A 19,550-nucleotide genomic window follows, 5' to 3' on the forward strand; every position below is an offset into this window, starting at 1 on the left:
AGCCTTATTTTTATATACCTCGATTCCTCGTTGGTGAACCAAGAAACCGAGGAAATTCCCGGCGGTGACACCAAAAGCACATTTCTTCGGGTTCATTTTTAGGCTGTGCGCTCGCATTCGGTCAAAAGCCTGTCGAAGATGTCCTACGTGGTCGGCTCTAGACGGGGACTTTACAACCACATCGTCGATGTAGACTTCAACGGTTCGGCCTATAAGGTCGTGAAAAATAAGGTTCATGGCTCTCTGGTATGTCGCGCCGGCATTTTTCAGGCCGAACGGCATGACTACCCATTCATAGGTTCCGATTGCTCCTGGACATCTGAACGCCGTTTTGTGAACATCTTCCTCGGCCACAAAAATCTGGTTGTAACCCGCTTGGCCGTCCATGAAAGACAGGAGTTCGTGCTTTGCGGCTCCGTCCACCAGGAGGTCTGACATAGGCATGGGATATTCGTCTTTGGGGGTCACGAGGTTCAGATTTCGGTAATCGGTGCAAACCCTCAAAGCCCCAGTCCTCTTCAAAACCGGTACAATGTTGGCTAGCCACTCAACGTACCGGGCCGTTCGGATGAAGCCGGCTTTAAGGAGCCGTTCAATTTCCTTCTTGACCCTGAGCTGTACCTCGGTCGAGAAACGCCTCGGCGGCTGCTGGAAAGGCTTGAACCCCTCCTTGATTCTTAATTCGTGCTCGACCAAACTCCTTGGCAACCCAGGCATCTCATGATAATCCCAAGCAAAACAATCCTTATATTCATGGAGCAAGCTGATAACCTCGGCCGCTAACTTAGGATCCAACAGATGGCTTACAAAAAGAGGGCGTGGTTCGGCCTCGGACCCTACATTAATTTCTAACAAAGGGTCCTGGACATCAGGGTAGTCATCCTCCATCTCGACGGGCGCCGTTTCTAGGTCGTCCAAAGTCAATGCGTCCGTTTCGTTCGCTTCGTGGAGGAATTCGATCAGGTTGACTGGTGAATTTGGCCGTAAGGATTCCGCCGCCCAGTGTTCCAGCAGTCGCTCTACCAAATCCCTCACGGCCACTGCCCCCTCTTCTTTAGTGGCCTTGTCTGTCATCTAAAGGCTGGTGAGGTCGATCAACACTTCGCGCGCCGAATCCTGTCGGATATTCTCGGCGCTTAACTCCAGCACTTTCTGGGCCGTCGTTCTGGTTGGTCGGCCGTTTGCATCGTGGCCGGTGAGGACAACCCATCCAACATCGTCGTCGTAAATCTGAGCTTGTACGGCGTTGGCCTCGAAAGGTTTTTCGTCGGCCGGGTGTAAAGACACCTTCTGGCCGTCCCAAAAGAATAACAATTGGAAGAGGGAAGACGGTATACACCCAGATTGGTGGATCCAATCACGGCCGAGCAATACGTTGTAGTCGACGCTTGATTCGACCACGTAGAAGGCCGTGACCCTTGTCTGGTCGGCCACGGTAATCTTTAAGGGCAATACGCCAATGGTTTTAGACTTATTGCCGACAAAGCTGCTCATGACCACGTCGCTGGGGATGAGGTCCTCCTTTGACTTGTCCAGCTTTCTCATCAAGGAATGGGGAAGGATGTTGACCGTCGCCCCACAGTCAACGAAAACCTTGGATATGGGCACACCCTCTATGTGAGCCGAGATGTACAACGGCTTCAAGTGCCGGTATTTGTTCGGCTCGTCTCTTGGTATCACCTCGTTAAACGCTATGGCCAACAATTCTTCCTTAGTCTTTGGTCTCTGATCAAACTGCTCCTCGAGCACGTCATCCTCCAGGCCGCTGGTCTGTCCTCCTGGGGCTAAAAACTCGGATGGTAGCACCATGACTATGTTGGTGCCGACTTCCTCAGGCTCCCGCGGGTTTCCCCTACCGACTTCTCCTTCGGTTTCAGAGCCGTCTTTGGCGAGGACCGTTTCCTCGACCATCCCGAGGATCCCCTCATATTCTTCATCGGAGATTCCTATCGTGGGGTCGTCCTCGGCCTCATGCCCGAAGAGAGGATCTCCGAAACCCTCGACCATAAGCCCCATGGCCCTCGGGTTATCGGTTGTCGACACTTTGATCTCAGGAGGTTATGAGGCTTCGACCTCCTCCTTGAGGGCCCGTCTAGCCTCTGCCAATGTGTCCCTAGCCGTTAGGTAATCGTCTAGGCGGCTTACTCGGCCCTTTTCCTCGGTCGTCAGGCCAAAGAACGTGTCCGCCGGCGTCACAGCCTCTAATCCGCCGAGGTTGGGCTGGTAACTTGGTAGGCCTCTTGCTCTAGCTTCCCTGTTCGCCTGGTATACGGCCTTAATGGCCGAGTCAGAACCCCTGGTGATGAGGAGCACTTCTGCCTTTGTGTTCTTGAGGGCCAATTCCACGATTTCTCGGCTCTCAGGGGTCATGCCGTACAGATCCGTGGCGGAATGGTCCTTATGGAATTCTTTAAGGAAGGACAGACCGTTGGCCGAAAAAGGGGGATCCCTACCGTGGTAGATGTCGACGACACCTTCGTCTGTCCTCTCCTTGACCGCGGCCTTTGGCTGAGTTGAATTGGCCAACGAACCACGGGGACTTTCGTCTTGCCTAGGGCGCCACGCCCTCAGAGGCTTGGTGCTGGCTGCTCTCACGGCAGGGGAGACAACCGGTTTGGATGACGGTCCGTCCGCAGTCGCCACTTTCTTTTGGCGTTTGAAGCCCTCGGCCTCGGTTGTCTGCATTCTGGCCTGCTGAACCTGTCTCTGCATTCTCCTCAGCTGGGTTTTCGTCAGTGGTTCGGCCCTGCCCCTAGGCCGTGCATGGTACCAACGGTCATCCTTTATGACTGGTGGTTTGAAAGTTTTTATCGACCTAGGGGCGGCCTCTTCTTCGTGGCTGGCCGAGGCACTGGGGGTTTGTGGCCCTAGTCGGCTGAAAACAGCTCTGCTGGTCTGCCGTCGGCCGTACTGACCACCGAATCTCTTCACGGTCGTTTGAGATGGCTCGGCGGCCTTCCTCTTGTTCTCCTGCGGCCTGGGCTGACCGATCTCACACTTGCATCGTTCGCAAAGGGCCGGCTCAAGTTCGGCCAAAGGCTCCTTTCCTTTCGCCGACCGGCGAACTCCCCTATCCCCGGCCGGGAGTTGGGCGTCGACCTGCATGGCCGCCTTCTCCGGAAACTGGAGCCTCTTCTCCTCTATTAATTTCTGGATAACGTCTCGCAAAACAACGCAGTTGTTGGTGTTATGAGACCAAGAACTGTGGTATTTGCAAAACGTTTTCCCTTTGAGTTCTTTGGGCTTCGGAATTTTATGGCTGAAGGACAATTTTACCTTTTTCTCGGCCACTAGCAGGTCGAAGATAGCCTCGGCCCTTGTTAAATCAAAAGTGTAGGCCTTCGTTTCCCGCGTCGCGAACTTGGTGTCGGGGATTTTTGTGCGGCTATTGTCAGTTTTAACAAGCCCTTTGCAAACGAAGGGTTTGTCTATGTTGACTTCGGCCGAACTCATCTCAACCTCATCGCCCTCGGCCTCCGCGGAGCCGTCTGCTTCGGCGTAGCTGACGATGGGATTCCTGTAGTAGGTCCCTTTTGAGGCCGTCTTCTTCTGCATCTCCTCTTTCAACAAGGACGCATACTTGTCCACCTTGTTGGTCAAGTCATGCATGTCCCGGAATTTGATTCCCTGAAATTTCTTCCGGAATTCGAATTCCAATCCTTCCTCGGCCATCTTGACGAACTCCCTCTCTGGTAGGTTCGTGCGGCACCAATTCCTACATGTTTTGAACCGCTGTTGGTAATCGCGAGGTGACTCCAAGTCCGATGCCTGGCTCATCCTTGCCAACTCGGTGACCGTTATTTCTCGGTTGGTCTGATAGAAATGTTCGTGGAACACCCTTTCCATATCAGACCAATCCCTTATTGAGTTCGGCAGAAGGTTTATGAACCATGAGAACGCCGCGCCGGTCAAAGAATGAACAAATAGACGGAGTCTCTGAGTGTCCGAATCAGCCTCTCCACACTGGGCCGTGAAACGGCCTACGTGTTCAATGGAGGAGGTCTGCCCATCCCCAGAAAAAAAGCATGAACTCTGGCAATCGATAGTTCCGGGGGAGGGGGGTCCGGTCAATTTCTGGCGGGTACGGTCTTGTATATCTTGGCACGTCCGGCCGCCTCTGAGCTAGGCCGTCTTCGATCATCCGCCGGACGTCTTCGATCATCCGCCGGACGTCTTCGATCATCCGCCGGACGTCTTCGATCATCCGCCGGACGTCTTCGAACCGGATCCCTTGAGGTGGTGCCTCCTGTTGAGCTGCATACGGCCGCGTGACCTGTAGCACCTCGTTCTGAGGCCTTATTTGCTGGGCCATCTGAACAAGGGGCTCAGCCGGGATGACCGAGCTGGTTGATGCCATATGAGCACTGTGGGTTTGGCCAAGGTGCGTATGCGCTGTTGCTGGAATGGCCGACCCATAGTGAAGGTGAGGGCCCAACGGACACGACGACGCCTGCAAAGGTGGTGAGACGGTCGGACTGTCCTGACCGTACTGTTGTGATGATACAGCGGTCGCGTTGCTTGGGCCAGGATGGGTGTGGACGGCCGCAGTATGAACTGGGCCGAGTGGGTGGATCGCAGGATGCGCGAAGTTGCCGTGCCCTAGTGATACGGCCAAAGCATGGAGCGGTCCGCGCGCTGTCTCTGCCAAGTAGGTTGGTCCGGAATTCGCCCACGTGGGCTGGGACTGCCCCCAGTTGTTTGTCGGTAGCAAAGAATGCTGGCCGTAGCCTGATGCTTGGGTGTGGGCCGAGATGCCGAGGCTGCTGCTTTCGCCGTAAGGCTCGATTCTCTCGCGCTCTTGGCTCCTCTGTCCGGCTCTGGGAGGTGTCGCGGGCGAGGCTACCGGCATCCTCTCCTGAAAGAGCGTTCGCAGTTCTGAGGAGAACCTGTCCATCGCGGCCATGAAGGATGTTTCTATCCTGTAGGCCTGCTTGGACATCAGTTCCTCCACTACTGTATGTTCCTCCATGAACTCGGCCGTGCGATCCGTCGTTGCTGGAACGCTGGCCGAGATCCCGACCGCACATTCGGTCTCGGTAGTTGTGATTGGTGAGGCGGACTCAGGAGTCTCAGAAGTCATTTCGACTGCTTTGTTTTTTAGCATTGCCTGTGCCCTAGTTTCCACCATAAATTTTTGACAAGTATCCCACCGGGCGTGCCAAAAGCGTCTGCCGCGCAAATCTCACGGCCTGGAGTTCCGGGCCGAGGTTATATGCGTTGGCACGCGGTTTCCTGCTTTTGGGTGCGGTGCGGTTGTGCGCGAGCGTGCCAGCACGGTCTACCGTGCGTCGAGGTGTTGATGAGTGTTGGATGGATAAGTGGTGCGCCTGTTTGAACTCGTCTTCTAATCAAACGATTGTAGCCGAGAGAGGAACTGGTCTCGGCTGTTAGGTTCACGGCCTGAACTACAAGGCCGTTGAGTGATGGTGTTGGTGGTGGGTTTTGGGCGGTGCTCCGGCGCGCTGCTCAGGGAGCAACGGTCGTGTGATATATGGGGTGAGTGAACGAACAACAAGGATGGTGCTCCGGCGCCTTGAAAATCAAGGGTCGTATGATATATTGATGAATGAATTTTCCTTACAGTCTAACACTACTCCTTGGAAAGCAAGTAAAGATATTGAAAGTGCATTACAGGAAAAAATAAGTTGCTCCGTGGGAGGCTTTGTTTTGGTGTTGAACCCTTTGAATGTAGCTCGAGCCTTGTATTTATAGGAAGAGTTCCTGGAGGAGTAATCGAGGCTGAAAATCTGCATGGTGGAGCCTGATTAGAGCAAGTGAGCAGTCCAATCGACATTTGGGATCGTGAAGTATGGTGGTGTGACCCCATAAAATCCTGGTGAATCTCGGCCGCCGCTCTTGATCGTGGGTTCTGAGCTTCTGGCCGTGGAGACGCATTTATGGCCTGGATAGCTGGTGAACTAATATCTCAAGCTGTCAGAATTCTTGTGAGAATGTCTACGTCTAATCACCCTGATCCTCATCACCAAATCCTGACTTCAGTCACTTCCCACCTTCCCTCATGCATTAAATGCTTTTTTGTGGCCAGTGGGTTTGCTGCATTAAACAGGCACTACTTCATTAAATGAAGCCTGAGACCCTGTTATCACGTGATGATTTGCCTTTAATGCTTTGGCCGTGATTTTGTTCGGCCTCGGCCTCGGCCTGCGCTTGAGGCCGAGATTATCATGCCTTAGCATTTCCTCTTTTGTCTTTAGGAAGGCGAAGCACCCTGGCGAAATGCTGCATTTCAGCCTTACGAACAAGTGCCAGGGCCGAGAAAAGGGGCTCCTTCGGCCAGCTTATGGCCGTGATTTATTAGGCACAAACAGAAGGTCCCTGAAGGTTATTCTTCAAATATAAAAAATCTTGTATCTTTAAAAGATTCAAGACTTCTTGGCCTTAAATCTCATGATTGTCATACATTGATGCAACAGTTGCTCCCTGTGGCAATTCGTTCTGTTTTGGAGAAGCCTGTAAGGTATGCAATAACTTGATTGTGCTTCTTCTTCAATGCTATATGTGCAAAGACAGTAGATGTTTCCAAGCTAGATAAGTTGAAAGAAGATGTAGTAGTTACTTTGTGTTTACTTGAGAAGTACTTTCCCCCTTCATTATTTGATATCATGGTTCATCTAGTGGTACATCTTGTCAGAGAAGTTTGTCTATGTGAGCCAGTATATTTTAGATGGATGTATCCGTTTGAAAGATATATGAAAGTGCTAAAGGGGTATGTTCAGAATCGTACTTGTCCCAAAGGTTGCATAGCTGAGCGGTATATAGCTGAAGAAGCTGTAGAGTTTTGTACCGAGCATTTATCTGATGTTAGTACAGTTGGAGTGCCTTCAAACCAAAAGATGGGAGTTTCAAAGCCCTTATCAAGTTGCACAGTGAGCTTAGTTGATCTGGACTTGTTGAACCAGGCACCTCTATATGTCTTGGAGAATACGGAGGAAGTCCTACCTTATATCGAGTACGTATGAGTTTAATTTTTCATATGTAGCCATTTTAAATATTATTACTCCTTATGTTTATCTTATATACAAGGGACCGTAATGCTTGATTTTTTCATGTCAATTGTAGGGAACATGTAATCCACATCAAGACCACTTATCCAAAATTTAGAGAGAGAACAAAGTGGCTACAAGATAAGCACAATAGCACTTTCATTCAATGGCTACGCTTTAAGGTATATATGTTATTGAATGAGCATTGCAAGCATGGTAGGTTAGATTGAATTAAGATATATGTTTAATTTGCAGGTTCAAAGTGAACTTAATGGGGAAGACAATAATGGCGTATCAGAAAATTTGAGGTGGCTAGCAGCTGGTCCAAGCATGGCAGTGCCATCATATAGGAGCTATCTTATTAATGGTGTCAAATTTAACACCAAGGCACAAGATGACACTAAAACAAATATGTCTTTTTATGACGCAGATTTAATGACACCTTGAAAATACACGTCATTAAATGCCATTATCTATTACGTGTTTTTAAAATACGTCATCGAAGTGAGTTTATGACACCGTTATCACGACACTTGCTGACTGCGTCATTAAAGTTGTTTTCAATGACGCAGGATGTGCGTCATTGTTTCTTGTACATTTAGACGACGCCTATCATACGCCGTTAAGATTTTGTTCTCTATAGCTTGTTGTGAATTTAACGACATCGTCTACACGTCATGAAACCCCTATACGATGACGCATGACCTGCGTCATAGATGTACTTGAAATTTTTTCTTAATTTAACGACATCCTCTACACGTCATGAAACAGTTATACGACGACCCATGACCTGCGTCATAGATGTACCCCTAAAAATTTCTTAATTTAACGTCAAACTATTAATGACGCGCGATCTACATCATCGAAAGAGGTTTCCATGACGCGTATCAAGTGTCATTGTTATTTTTTTTTCAATGACGCATGTTGTCTGTCATGGATTCTAGTGCTTTTAGACGACGTTTGGTCCGCGTCATTAACTTAAAGACGTGTCCGCCACGTCATAGAATTATATTTTACATGACTTGTAGTCTGCGTCATAAATCTAGAATTTGTTTCCCTATTTTATTTTCGCGTCCCGCCTTTTGTTTCACCAAAATATTGGCGCCTTATTTTTTCACAACTTTTTTCCAGCCTCTGTTTTTTTTTTTGGGGGTCTAATTTTTTCCAGCGTCTTCTTACTCACCCTAAACCCAAAACTGTTTTTTTTTTTTCTTCTTCTTCGTTCTCAGACCTAGAGTCTCAAGGTAAGCACTCTCTCTTTCACTCTCTCTTGGTGGCTTCTACAGCAAGAGGAATTTTAAGCTTTCACTCTCTCTTGGTGTGTAATTGGCTTTTGAATTCAATTGAATATAGAATTAATTCACCAAACTTCTTCCAGAATATTCTTAAGGTGTTACTCTTCTTAATTTTTTGTTTCTCATGAAGTGTTGGTCTACTTGTGATTGAAATTGAGTTAAGTTTTGTTTTTGTTTCCTCGATTGATGTTTGTTTTTGTTTTTGTATTCATTGGGTTTGTTATCTTTTGTGCATATATTCAGTTGAAGAAGCTAAAATTCATACATACCAATCTCATTCATGTGAATTTTCCAAAGGTAATTGCAATCACTCATTTGGGTCAATTTAATTTGGTTATTGGTTATTCTAAAATCACAGTTGAGATCATTTTCTTCTTTTCAGAATTGTTATATGGGTTGAGACTAGGAATTTTAATACACATTCTTTGGTAGAGTTGTACAGGGTACGGATTGTGGAGTAGAGTAATAACTTAATTGATATTTGTTAATTTCCAAAAGAAATTATTTCGTTTTTGTCTCTTCTTGAATTTTAATACACATTCTTTGTGGTGAATTTGTATGGGTATTAGGTTTAATTGGTGAACGAAACGACAATTGGGTTTTGAGCTAAGGAAGTTCCAGATATGTTGTTCATCTTTAGATTGGTAGTATTTTGATCAATCAGTTATTCTTCTATGTTGTTATTGTGTTCGTTTGGATGGATATGTTTTTGTCACAAGAATACTTTTGCTAATATTCAATATTTTGTCCTGTTCAGATTACTTAGATTTGTTTGATGATCTAGTTCTTTGATGCTGTGTTTGTGAGTTATCCTATAAAACATGTTAGCCTTGTTTGATGTTATCTTTGATGCTCTCAAAATAAAGTCTTGCACTTTCATTGGGTGGATTTTTTCTAGTAACCGTTTATATTTATTTTAATTATCTGAATTATACAAAGCAACTATCATGGGCTACTAATTGTGTTTTAATTCTTTTAAATACTCAAAAATGGTCAAGTTGGGTCACACCAAAGCCTAATCCAATCCAAAAATGATGATTATATACATATATATTATCCAGATTGCCTTTTTTTAAGTACAATGATAGATAGATTTCCACATCAGTTTATCACCTCGGTTATCAAACTTAATTCTAGTTTATGATAACATAACATGTGTTGTTCTTTTACTAACTATGACTATTTTCATATTTTAGTTAGATAAGAAAGACAATTCATTAATTACTATGGATAAAAGCTGGACAACTTTTCTAAGGTTTCCCCAATTTCTAAATCTATAGAACTATAGAGGAATTATTAAATTTAGCTGGTTAATATAAATTTATTTTTTGTGTAGATTTAGTTATCAATACCAAGATGGAGTGAGAAAATTTATTGAGAATGCTAAACATTATGCAAGGAATCCTGATAGGGTGATATGTCCTTGCAATGTTTGTAAAAACCTTTACTCTCAAACAGATAACATGTTATATATGCACATGCTCAAGCATGGTTTTGACCCTCTATACAAGGTTTGGATCCTCCATGGGGAACAAGTAAGTACTTCAACACACGTTGAAGATTTGGAAATGCATGCCCAAACTGAAGATTATGAAATGCCAGAGGCACATAGGATGTACAATGATGCTTATATTACTTGTGATGGAGCTGGAAAGTCAACACGTGAAAGTGTAGAGGACTGTTACAAAAAGAAGTTGGATGAGGCCCAATGCCCTTTATATACAGGGTGTACGAAATACACAAAGCTATCGGCCACCACATACTTATACAAAATTAAAGCTATAAATGGCCTTACGGATAAGGGATTCAACGATTTTCTTGAGACTATTAAGGATATGTTACCAAATCCAAATGTTCTTCCTGATTCTTTGTACACAGTAAGAAAGTTTCTGAAAGAGTTTGATTTGGGGTATGAGAAGATTGATGCATGTGTTAATGATTGTTGCTTATTTAGAAAAGAACAAGAGCACATGGAGATTTGTCCTAAGTGTGGTGAGTCACGATGGCAAGTAAACCCACGAACTAAGAAGACTAAGAAGGGAGTGCCTGCGAAAGTTTTGTGTTACTTTCCTTTAATACCAAGACTGCGAAGAATGTTCAATTCACCAGAATTAGCGGAGCAATTGACTTGGCATTCCACTCACCATAGTCATGATGGGAAGATGCATCATCCGGTTGACTTAGTCACATGGAATGTGATTGACCAAAAGTGGCCCAATTTTGCTGGTGATCCAAGAAATCTTAGGTTTGGGCTTGCAACTGATGGATTTAATCCCTTCAAGAATCTAAGCTCTCAATATAGTTGTTGGCCAGTTGTTCTAGTCATTTACAATCTTCCACCAAGTATATGTATTTCACAACAAAACTTGTTGCTGCCTTTACTTATTCCTGGTCCAGAACAACCAGGAAACAACGTAGATATATATTTGCAACCACTTGTGGATGACTTGAAGGAGCTATGGACCAACGGGGTCGAGGTGTATGATGCTTTTAGAAATTCCCTGTTCAACCTTAGAGCTGCTTTGTTGTGGACAATAAATGATTATCCAGCTTATGGCAATGTGGCTGGATGTACTACAAAGGGGGAATTCAGATGTGCTGTTTGTAGTCCAAATATATGCTCTCAATGGTCATCATTAGCAAGAAAGACAGTGTACTTGGGTCATAGACGTTTTCTTCGACCAAATCACCCATGGCGCTCAAAAGCAAGCTAGTTTGATGGAACCAAAGAGACAAGGAGGGCACCGAAACCATTGACTGGGAATGATACTTTACGTGCTTTAAGTGGCTTCACCAATGAGTGGGGAAAGTCCCAAAAAAAGAGAAAGAGAGCCCAAAAAGGTGATCCATTAAAATATGGAAAAAGAAGTCAATTTTTTTTTACTTACCATATTGTCATAATATCATACATTCCTTGTAATTAGTTCATTACTTTTAAGCTTGAACTAAACATATTGTTTTTGAAATGTACCATAGGTATTGCCTTTGCATCATAATCTGGATGTGATGCATGTTGAAAAAAATGTTTGTGAGAGTTTGATAGAAACAATATTCGATGCTAAGGGAAAGTCGAAAGATGGATCTGATTCTCGCAGAGATTTAGAGTGATTGGATCTTATGGGAGATTTGCCTTTGGAAGAACGAAAGGATAAGTTGAATATTCCATCAGTGCGCTACACATTCTCAAAGATTGAGAAAATAAAATTTTGTGAGAGGTTATTTAATCTAAAGTTACCTGATGGATATAGCTCAAATATTGGGAATTGCATTAAAGTGGAAGAATGCAAAATAGTTGGTTTGAAGTCCCATGATTATCATGTATTGATGCAACAGTTGTTAGCAGTAGCTATAAAAGGACTTTTACCTGATGGACCCCGAAAGACAATATACAGTCTATGTTCATTTTTTAATGAGCTATGTCAAAGAGTGATTGATAAAAATACATTGGAAGTATTGGAAGACGAGATTGCAAAAACTCTAAGCTTGGTGGAAAGGTATTTTCCTCCATCTATTTTTGACGTCATGGTTCACGTAACAATTCATCTAGGACGGGAAGCTAGATTATGTGGACCTGTGCATTACCGGTGGATGTACCCTTTTGAGAGGTAATTTATTTTAAGCCTTTATTTTATCTATGCAATACACAATCTAATCAATGATTGCACATTCTGAAAAGGAGTAATTAACTGTTCACTTATTTCCTGTGCAAATTGTTAGATATATGAAGGTGCTTAAAGGGTATGTTAGAAATCGTGCACGACCGGAAGGATGTAAAGCAGAATGGGTTCTAACTGAGGAGTGTGTGAGATTGTGTAGTGGATATATACATTCAACAAGTTGAGGCAGTTGGTACTAAATACCATCGTAATGAAGATTTTGAAGATGAGACAATTATAGTGGGTCGCCCACTTTTAAAGGGGCGTCTAATTCAACTTTTTGCCGAAATGCAAAAAATTGTTCATCTCCATGTGTTGCTTAACAGTACTGAAGTTGAACCGTACATTAAGTGAGTTTGTTAGCCATATAACAGCCCTTTATAGGTTTTATAATCGTTAGTAACTAATAATATTATCATTACCGTGTTCCTATTAGGATGCATAAGAACGAGTTATTGCTTTCAGACCGGCGCTTACTACGAGATGACAATTTGCTAGTTAAAAAGGCATTTGGAGACCTTCCACTACTACAAAAATTGAAATAGACGACGGGGAAACACCGTCGTCTTTTTCTTTTTCAAACCGTCGTTAAATCGACAGTCGTCTTTTTGAAAGTCAAACTACGACGGTAATTAACCGTCGTCTATTATATGTAAAAACGACGGTTTTTAAAAGATCCGTCGTCTATTAAATGTAAAGACGACGGTTCTATAAAAAAACTGTCGTCTATTACATGTAAAGACGACACTTTTTCTAAAAAACCGTCGTCTATTAAATGTAAAGACGACGGTTTTTCCTAAAAACCGTCGTCGTTTTTATGAAAAAGACGACGCTTTTTGGAAAACCGTCGTTATATATGGTAAAAATGACAGTATTTTATTAAATACCGTCGTTGATTGTATATAAAGAAGACATTATTTTGTTTAAAATCGTCGTCGTTTTTATGTACAGACGACGGTAAAACCACCGTTTATTTTCTTTAAATATGTCGTCTAATAAGTTTCCAAGCTTTTACATTGTAGTTTTTTGTTTTCTATGATTCCATACAACAATTTCAACTAGGAAACCGATTATAATGATTCAAAAATTATTTCTTTCATAAAACTTGAAGATTCAATAGTCATTACATAGTCAACCAATCTTTATTCTATTACATACATACTTCCTACCTATAATTAGAAATAAAGGAGCTACATGTTGCTCACAAATTCTACTAATTTGATACAAACTTCATCAATTTGTTCTTGGATGTATGAGTTAGCTCCGCCTTCCTTGCACATTTTCCAAGTTGTTGTATTCCCCCCTCCACTCTAGCAATATCAGCAACAATAGGTCAAAATACTTGAAATGCCATGCTTGAAGCTTTGTTACAGACTGACAACTCAAGTGGAGCAAGGCAAAGAAAGTTGTATGCTAGTACCTTTCTTGACCACTGAGTAAGCTTCCTTGTAGCAGCAACCTGTACCAAATCAGAAAAACAAAAACAAAATTTTAACTAAAGCTACTATGGTCTACACTTTAATAATACAGCACTTCTTGGAATTACCTTTTTCTGAAAATATATAGATTTATTTTCCCTATACTGCTAAAAAATGCTTTTCATATATTCATAGTCTATTACCATTGATGAGTGTTACTACAGCACCAACTGACAGTTCAAACCCCGAGTATAATCCTTACCAAGATAGCCAAACCTGCCCTAAACTTCTATTTTAATCATATAGAATATGTGAAATTCATCTTATTTCTACTGAAAACAACAGAAAATATTACTTAAAGTTACTTAAACTTCTATTTTAACAAAGAAACAGTAACTGGGGCATAATCCCAACCCTCCTCACAACAATGAACAAGTTGCAGGAGGGGATTTTTCTCCCTGGTGGACTTAAAGTTGAAGAGTTCATAAGTTACCACAGACCTAGTATCCAGGCCTGCATTTTCTAACCCTTCCATCCCAAAACAATCCCCAAAATTTGAAACCGTAGTGCCTACTATTTAGATATGTATAGCAGCAAAAGTATACTTGGTTAATGTCATTGCATAAAAAATACCATCAAATACTAACTTAGATAACCAACAAAATGCAAGTGTCTTTCCTTGTGTAGGCTCACTTTACACAAACTCTTGTCACCAAATTACTATGAGACTGCTAAATTGATAAAACACATTTTTAGAATGTTTTACTTGAATAGTGGATTCAAATAATTTCCAAGTTAACCCTTGTCCATGTATAACATGAATATACACTCTTCTAGCTAGAAAAAAGGTAAAAAGCAGTGGATAACTAGATAAAAATATGTTAAAAGGCATCATAGATTATGATCTGTTCTTGATAAATCCATGAATTTCTCCATAAAAATAAAGTTTTATCATAGAAAAATGATATTTTCATATAATAGTATGCCTATTATGTCTTGAAATTTTAGTTAAAATAATGAGAAAATAATAAATCTGAAAGTGACAGCTAGTACCAAATGTATCTGGTATATGATATATTAAAATAGAAGCACTCGCATTCCTTATAGTCTCCCATTTGTTTATCATCCCATGACATCATATAAAACCGGAAATCAAATTAGGAAAAGAATGACTGGTGAACACTGTTTTAAGAAATCACTGATGAATATTATCTTATAAGAAATCACTGATGAAGATTGCCTCTCATAAGTCAAACTTCGTGCAAGTTTATATTGACCACAGTGGAAAAGAAAAAAGATGAATCCATCCTACATTATATCACGACGGGCCAATTTTAAGAAGCATATTTTAATATGTTTTCTTGGTTTGGTTGTGATAAGGTATGGTCGTAATTTTAAAAATCAACTTAACATATTGGTGTATTAGGTACTTTACCAGGGCGGTGTTATAAAATTGGTCGTCTTTTAAAATACCACGACAGTTTTTATATAAAGGGTCGTTTTTTGGGTGTCGTAGTTTAACATAATTGTAGTAGTGTTCATTGAATGGTTAAAACACAAGGTTAGAAATGCTTTCTTAATTTGGTCTGCTGCAATTGATATAACAGCTGACATGCATATATTTAAAAAAGTCACTTATTCTGAATATACAGATTCTGTTGGATGGTGATACCAACATAGAGTTGAATACACTTCAATGGCTTGTAAATGGGCCTAGGCTTTATGCCATGTCTCACACAGGATATCTTATTAATGGAAAACGCTTTCATACAACTGAAGTTGATAACTCTACACAAGACTATGGTGTTTATCTTGAAGCTGAGACTCTATGCAAATCTAGTGCCAAGGATACAGCACAAGTTGTTGCAAATGTTGATTATTATGGGGTCATAAGGGACATTTTGCTGTTGGACTTTATCAAATTTAAGTTACCTATATTTCAATGTGACTAGGCCAACATTGTCAGTGGTGTCAAAAAAGAGGATGGCTTCACATTAGTTAACCTTCATGATGGTTTAAGTAAATTCGAAAGAGATCCATTCATTTTAGCATCTCATGCAAAGCAAGTGTTCTACTTTAGAGAAAGTGAAACCTGACATTGGTATACAATACTAAAGGCACCACCAAGAGGCTTTCATGACCTAGAGGAATTTGATGAGAGTGTTTATAAATCATATGCTCCACAAGATGCATCTTCACTTGACATAGATGATAGGGACAATGCTGATAATTAATTGTTTGTATTCCATATATGAAATTAGTTTCTTTTCCTATTGGCATTACAAATTTCGTTTATGTTCATATTACTACGGGCTATATATTTTATTTGTTTATCCACTACTACAGAAATTGAAATAGACGACGAGAATCCACCGTCGTCTACCATGTTTTAAAACCGACGTGAAATCGACCGCCATCTTTTCATACATAAAATAACGACGGAAAATAACCGACGTCGTTAATATATTACACGTCACAAAATAAATAAAACCGACGTGTAATTCATAAATAAATAGCTTAAAAGGACAACTTCGACTATATTAGACGAAGGTTTTAGTAAAAGACAGACGTTTAAATAATGTTAAATGTCAAGAACAACTACAAAGCGAACGTAAAAATGATTATCAACGTCTCTATTTGAAACAAAACCGACGTGTAAAACATATAAACCGTCATGGTTAACATATACTACAGAAAATAACCGACGTCGTTAATATATTACACATCATAAAGAAAATAAAACCAACGTCTAATTCCTTAATAAATAGCTTAAAAAGACAACTTCGACTATATTAGACGACGGTTATAGTAAAACACAGACGTGTAAATAATGTTAAATGTCAAGATCAACTACAAAGCGGATGTAAAGATGATTATCAACGTCTCTAATTGAAAGAAAACCGACGTGTAAAACGTAGAAACCGTCGTGGTTAACATATACTACGTTCAGTAAATAAAAAAATTAACGTCTAAAACATATAACATTTTAAATTAGACGTCACTTTTGTCAAAAAAAGGACGTTTGAAAGCTTTAACATGGCACATATTTACATGGACCGACGTAAAAAATGAAATAACCACGACCTTTTAGGTCACCACAGATGTTGAAAATGGTTTTGACGGCTTGAACAGAGAAATGAATGACGTGTATTTAATATTACACGTCGGTTAATTAAAATATCTGTCATGTTTAACCCATTTACTATGGCCTAGGAGTCACATTTTGGGACGTGGTTAATTATTTACGACGTCGGTTTGTATAGGCTTTGACGTGGTTTGCATTTTAAAAGTCTCTTTTGTGAGCCACTTAGACGTGTGTAATCTCTGAGACGTCATTGCTTTTAGCCTAACCGTCGTTAAGAAGTAAGGAAACGCCTTGAATTATGGATTTGACGTCGGTTATTGTAAAATGAAGGTCGTGGTTAGATCTTTACTATGTCCCAAGAATCCAATTATTCGACGTTGTTATATTACTTACTACGTCGGTTATTTGTTTATTCCATGACGTGGCTAGTCTTTGTTAAGTCTCTTTTATAACCTTTTTTGACATGTGTATTGACCGAGACGTCAATTGTTTTATTATAACTGACGTGCAACATTGTTTTTACGACGGTAATCATCAATTGATGGTATCCTTAAATTCGTCGGTTTGAGCTCTCTTCCGTCGTGTAATTCTTTATTGTACGTCGTTGATTATTTTCTTTACCGTCGTTGTTAATATTTATTAACCGTGTTTAAATTAATTTGAATTAACCAACGTGTTTTCTTTTTCAAATGGCGGTTTTTATTTCATTTTTGTGCTCGCATTCCACGTCGTTTTTGAAAACCCGACGTTGGTTATATTTTAGACGTCTCTTTTTGCGATTTTTGTAACTTGACCGTCGTATTTTTAGCTTTAACCCATTATTTTTAATTGTTGATTTGTCGTGCCCAAAGGCTACAGAATGAAAATGTGATCGGAATTAAAATGATATACATAGCTATTAATTAATGTCATATAATTAACTGCATAACTAATGTCATACATTACAACAATCAATCAATCCATGTATCTTCACACCCATCTCTAATATTCTCACTCCCAAACTCACCCACTAGGTCATCAAATGTGTCAACATTTGGTATCCCTCAAGTAAATGGCTCACACTCAATTCTAATATCACCTAGCACATCATCACCAATAACATCATTATATTCTCTATTAGGCATTGATAACACTACCGACCAACCATGATGCATTGGGTCGTCAATATAAAATACTTGTTTGACTTGAGAAGCCATAACAAATTGGTCATTCCTATGTCCAATTTTACTCAGATCTACAAGGGTAAATCCGAGTTCATCGACTACAAGGCCCGAAGTGTTATCTATCCAATCACACCTCAAGACTGAGATTCTAAACTTTTGGTAGTCAAGATCCCAAATTTCTTGAATAACCCCATAAAAATCCATATTAGAGACAATAGGGTTTTTATCCTTGGCACTAGCAACTTGCATAGTATATGCAAGTAAATAAACTCCACTATTTTGGACAGTTCGCACATCATCTTGTGCCTTGGTGTTAAATTTGACAACATTAATAAGATAGCTCCTATATGATGGCACTGTCATGCTTGGACCAGCTGCTAACCACCTCAAATTTTCTGATACGCCATTATTGTCTTCCCCATTAAGTTCACTTTGAACCTGCAAATTAAACATATATCTTAATTCAATCTAACATATAGGAAGAAATAAAATTAAAAGTTCAATATGTCATTCAATAACATATATACCTTAAAGCGTAGCCATTGAATGAAAGTGCTATTGTGCTTATCTTGTAGCCACTTTGTTCTCTTTCTAAATTTTGGATAAGTGGTCTTGATGTGGATCATATGTTCCCTACAATTGACATGAAAAAATCACGTATTACGGTCCCTTGTATATAAGATAAACATAAGGAGTAATAATATTTAAAATGGCTACATATAAAAAATTAAACTCATACGTACTCGATATAAGGTAGGACTTCCTCCGTATTCTCCAAGACATATAGATGTGCCTGGTTCAACAAGTCCAGATCAACTAAGCTCACTGTGCAACCTGATAATGGCTTTGAAACTCCCATCTTCTGGCTTGAAGGCACTCCAACTGTAGTAACATCAGATAAATGCTCGGTACAAAACTCTACAGCTTCTTCACCTATATACCGCTCAGCAATGCAACCTTCGGGACGAGTACGATTCTGAACATACCCATTTAGCACTTTCATATATCTTTCAAACGGATACATCCATCTAAAATATACTGGCCCACATAGACGAACTTCTCTAACAAGATGTACTACTAGATGAACCATGATATCAAAGAATGAAGGGGGAAAGTACTTCTCAAGCAAACACAAAGTAACTACTACATCTTCTTCCAACTTATCTAGCTTGGAAACATCTACTGTCTTTGCACATATAGCATTGAAGAAGAAGCACAATCGAGTAATTGCATACCTTGCAGGCTTCTCCAAAACAGAACGAATGGCCACAGGGAGCAATTGTTGCATCAAGGTTTGATAATCATGAGATTTAAGGGCAAGAAGTCTTGAATCTTTTAAAGATACAAGATTTTTTATATTTGAAGAATAACCTTCAGGGACCTTCATACCATAGAAAGAATTGTAAACCGCTCTCTTCTCTGCTCTTGACAAATTCCAAGGCCCTAGAGGCAGGCGAGTACGTCTCTCTCCATACTCGGGTTGCAAATCAGTTTTGACCCCCATGTTCAATAAGTCTAACCGAGCCGCAATCCCATCTTTATTTTTTTCAGGGATCTCTAGCAATGTACCAATGATACTATCGCAAACATTCTTCTCAATGTGTCTAACTTTGAGAGATCCTGTTAAAAGAAATAAATAAAGAAATATAAGTTAGTTTGTGAGTGAACTAAAATAAATGACTCTAACTAAACCCAAAAAATAGACGTGGTATATAATATAAACGAAGGTTTCTAGTAAATACTGACGGAGGAAAGGTTATAGACGTCGGTAAATACATAACCGTCGTTGTGTAAACTATATAACGTCGCTACACTAAAGAAAGGTTGTCTAATTAAAATGCAGTTAATGCTATCATGAAATAGACGACGGTTTATAATAGAATTAGACGACGGCAAAAAACACAGTCGTTATTTTTAATGTCCAATAAT

At 40.9% G+C, this 19,550-nt stretch overlaps 1 long non-coding RNA gene and 2 pseudogenes across 1 annotated transcript; 2 read left to right on the forward strand and 1 right to left on the reverse strand.

The window, feature by feature from the left end:
• Positions 1–2,014: 2,014 nt before the first annotated feature.
• On the forward strand, positions 2,015–7,606 carry LOC148296527 (uncharacterized; annotated as a pseudogene).
• Positions 7,607–9,867: 2,261 nt separating this feature from the next.
• On the forward strand, positions 9,868–15,607 carry LOC148296528 (uncharacterized; annotated as a pseudogene).
• Positions 13,032–13,610, reverse strand: LOC148296529 (uncharacterized). Its single transcript, XR_015834052.1, has 2 exons — positions 13,376–13,610; positions 13,032–13,265 (listed from the first exon to the last, which is right to left on the reverse strand). It is a non-coding gene; the product is annotated as an uncharacterized LOC148296529 (long non-coding RNA).
• Positions 15,608–19,550: the final 3,943 nt, after the last annotated feature.

The sequence above is a fragment of the Prunus avium genome, chromosome 2, assembly GCF_965620075.1.
Source record: "Prunus avium chromosome 2, drPruAviu1.hap1.1, whole genome shotgun sequence".
NCBI lineage: Eukaryota > Viridiplantae > Streptophyta > Magnoliopsida > Rosales > Rosaceae > Prunus > Prunus avium.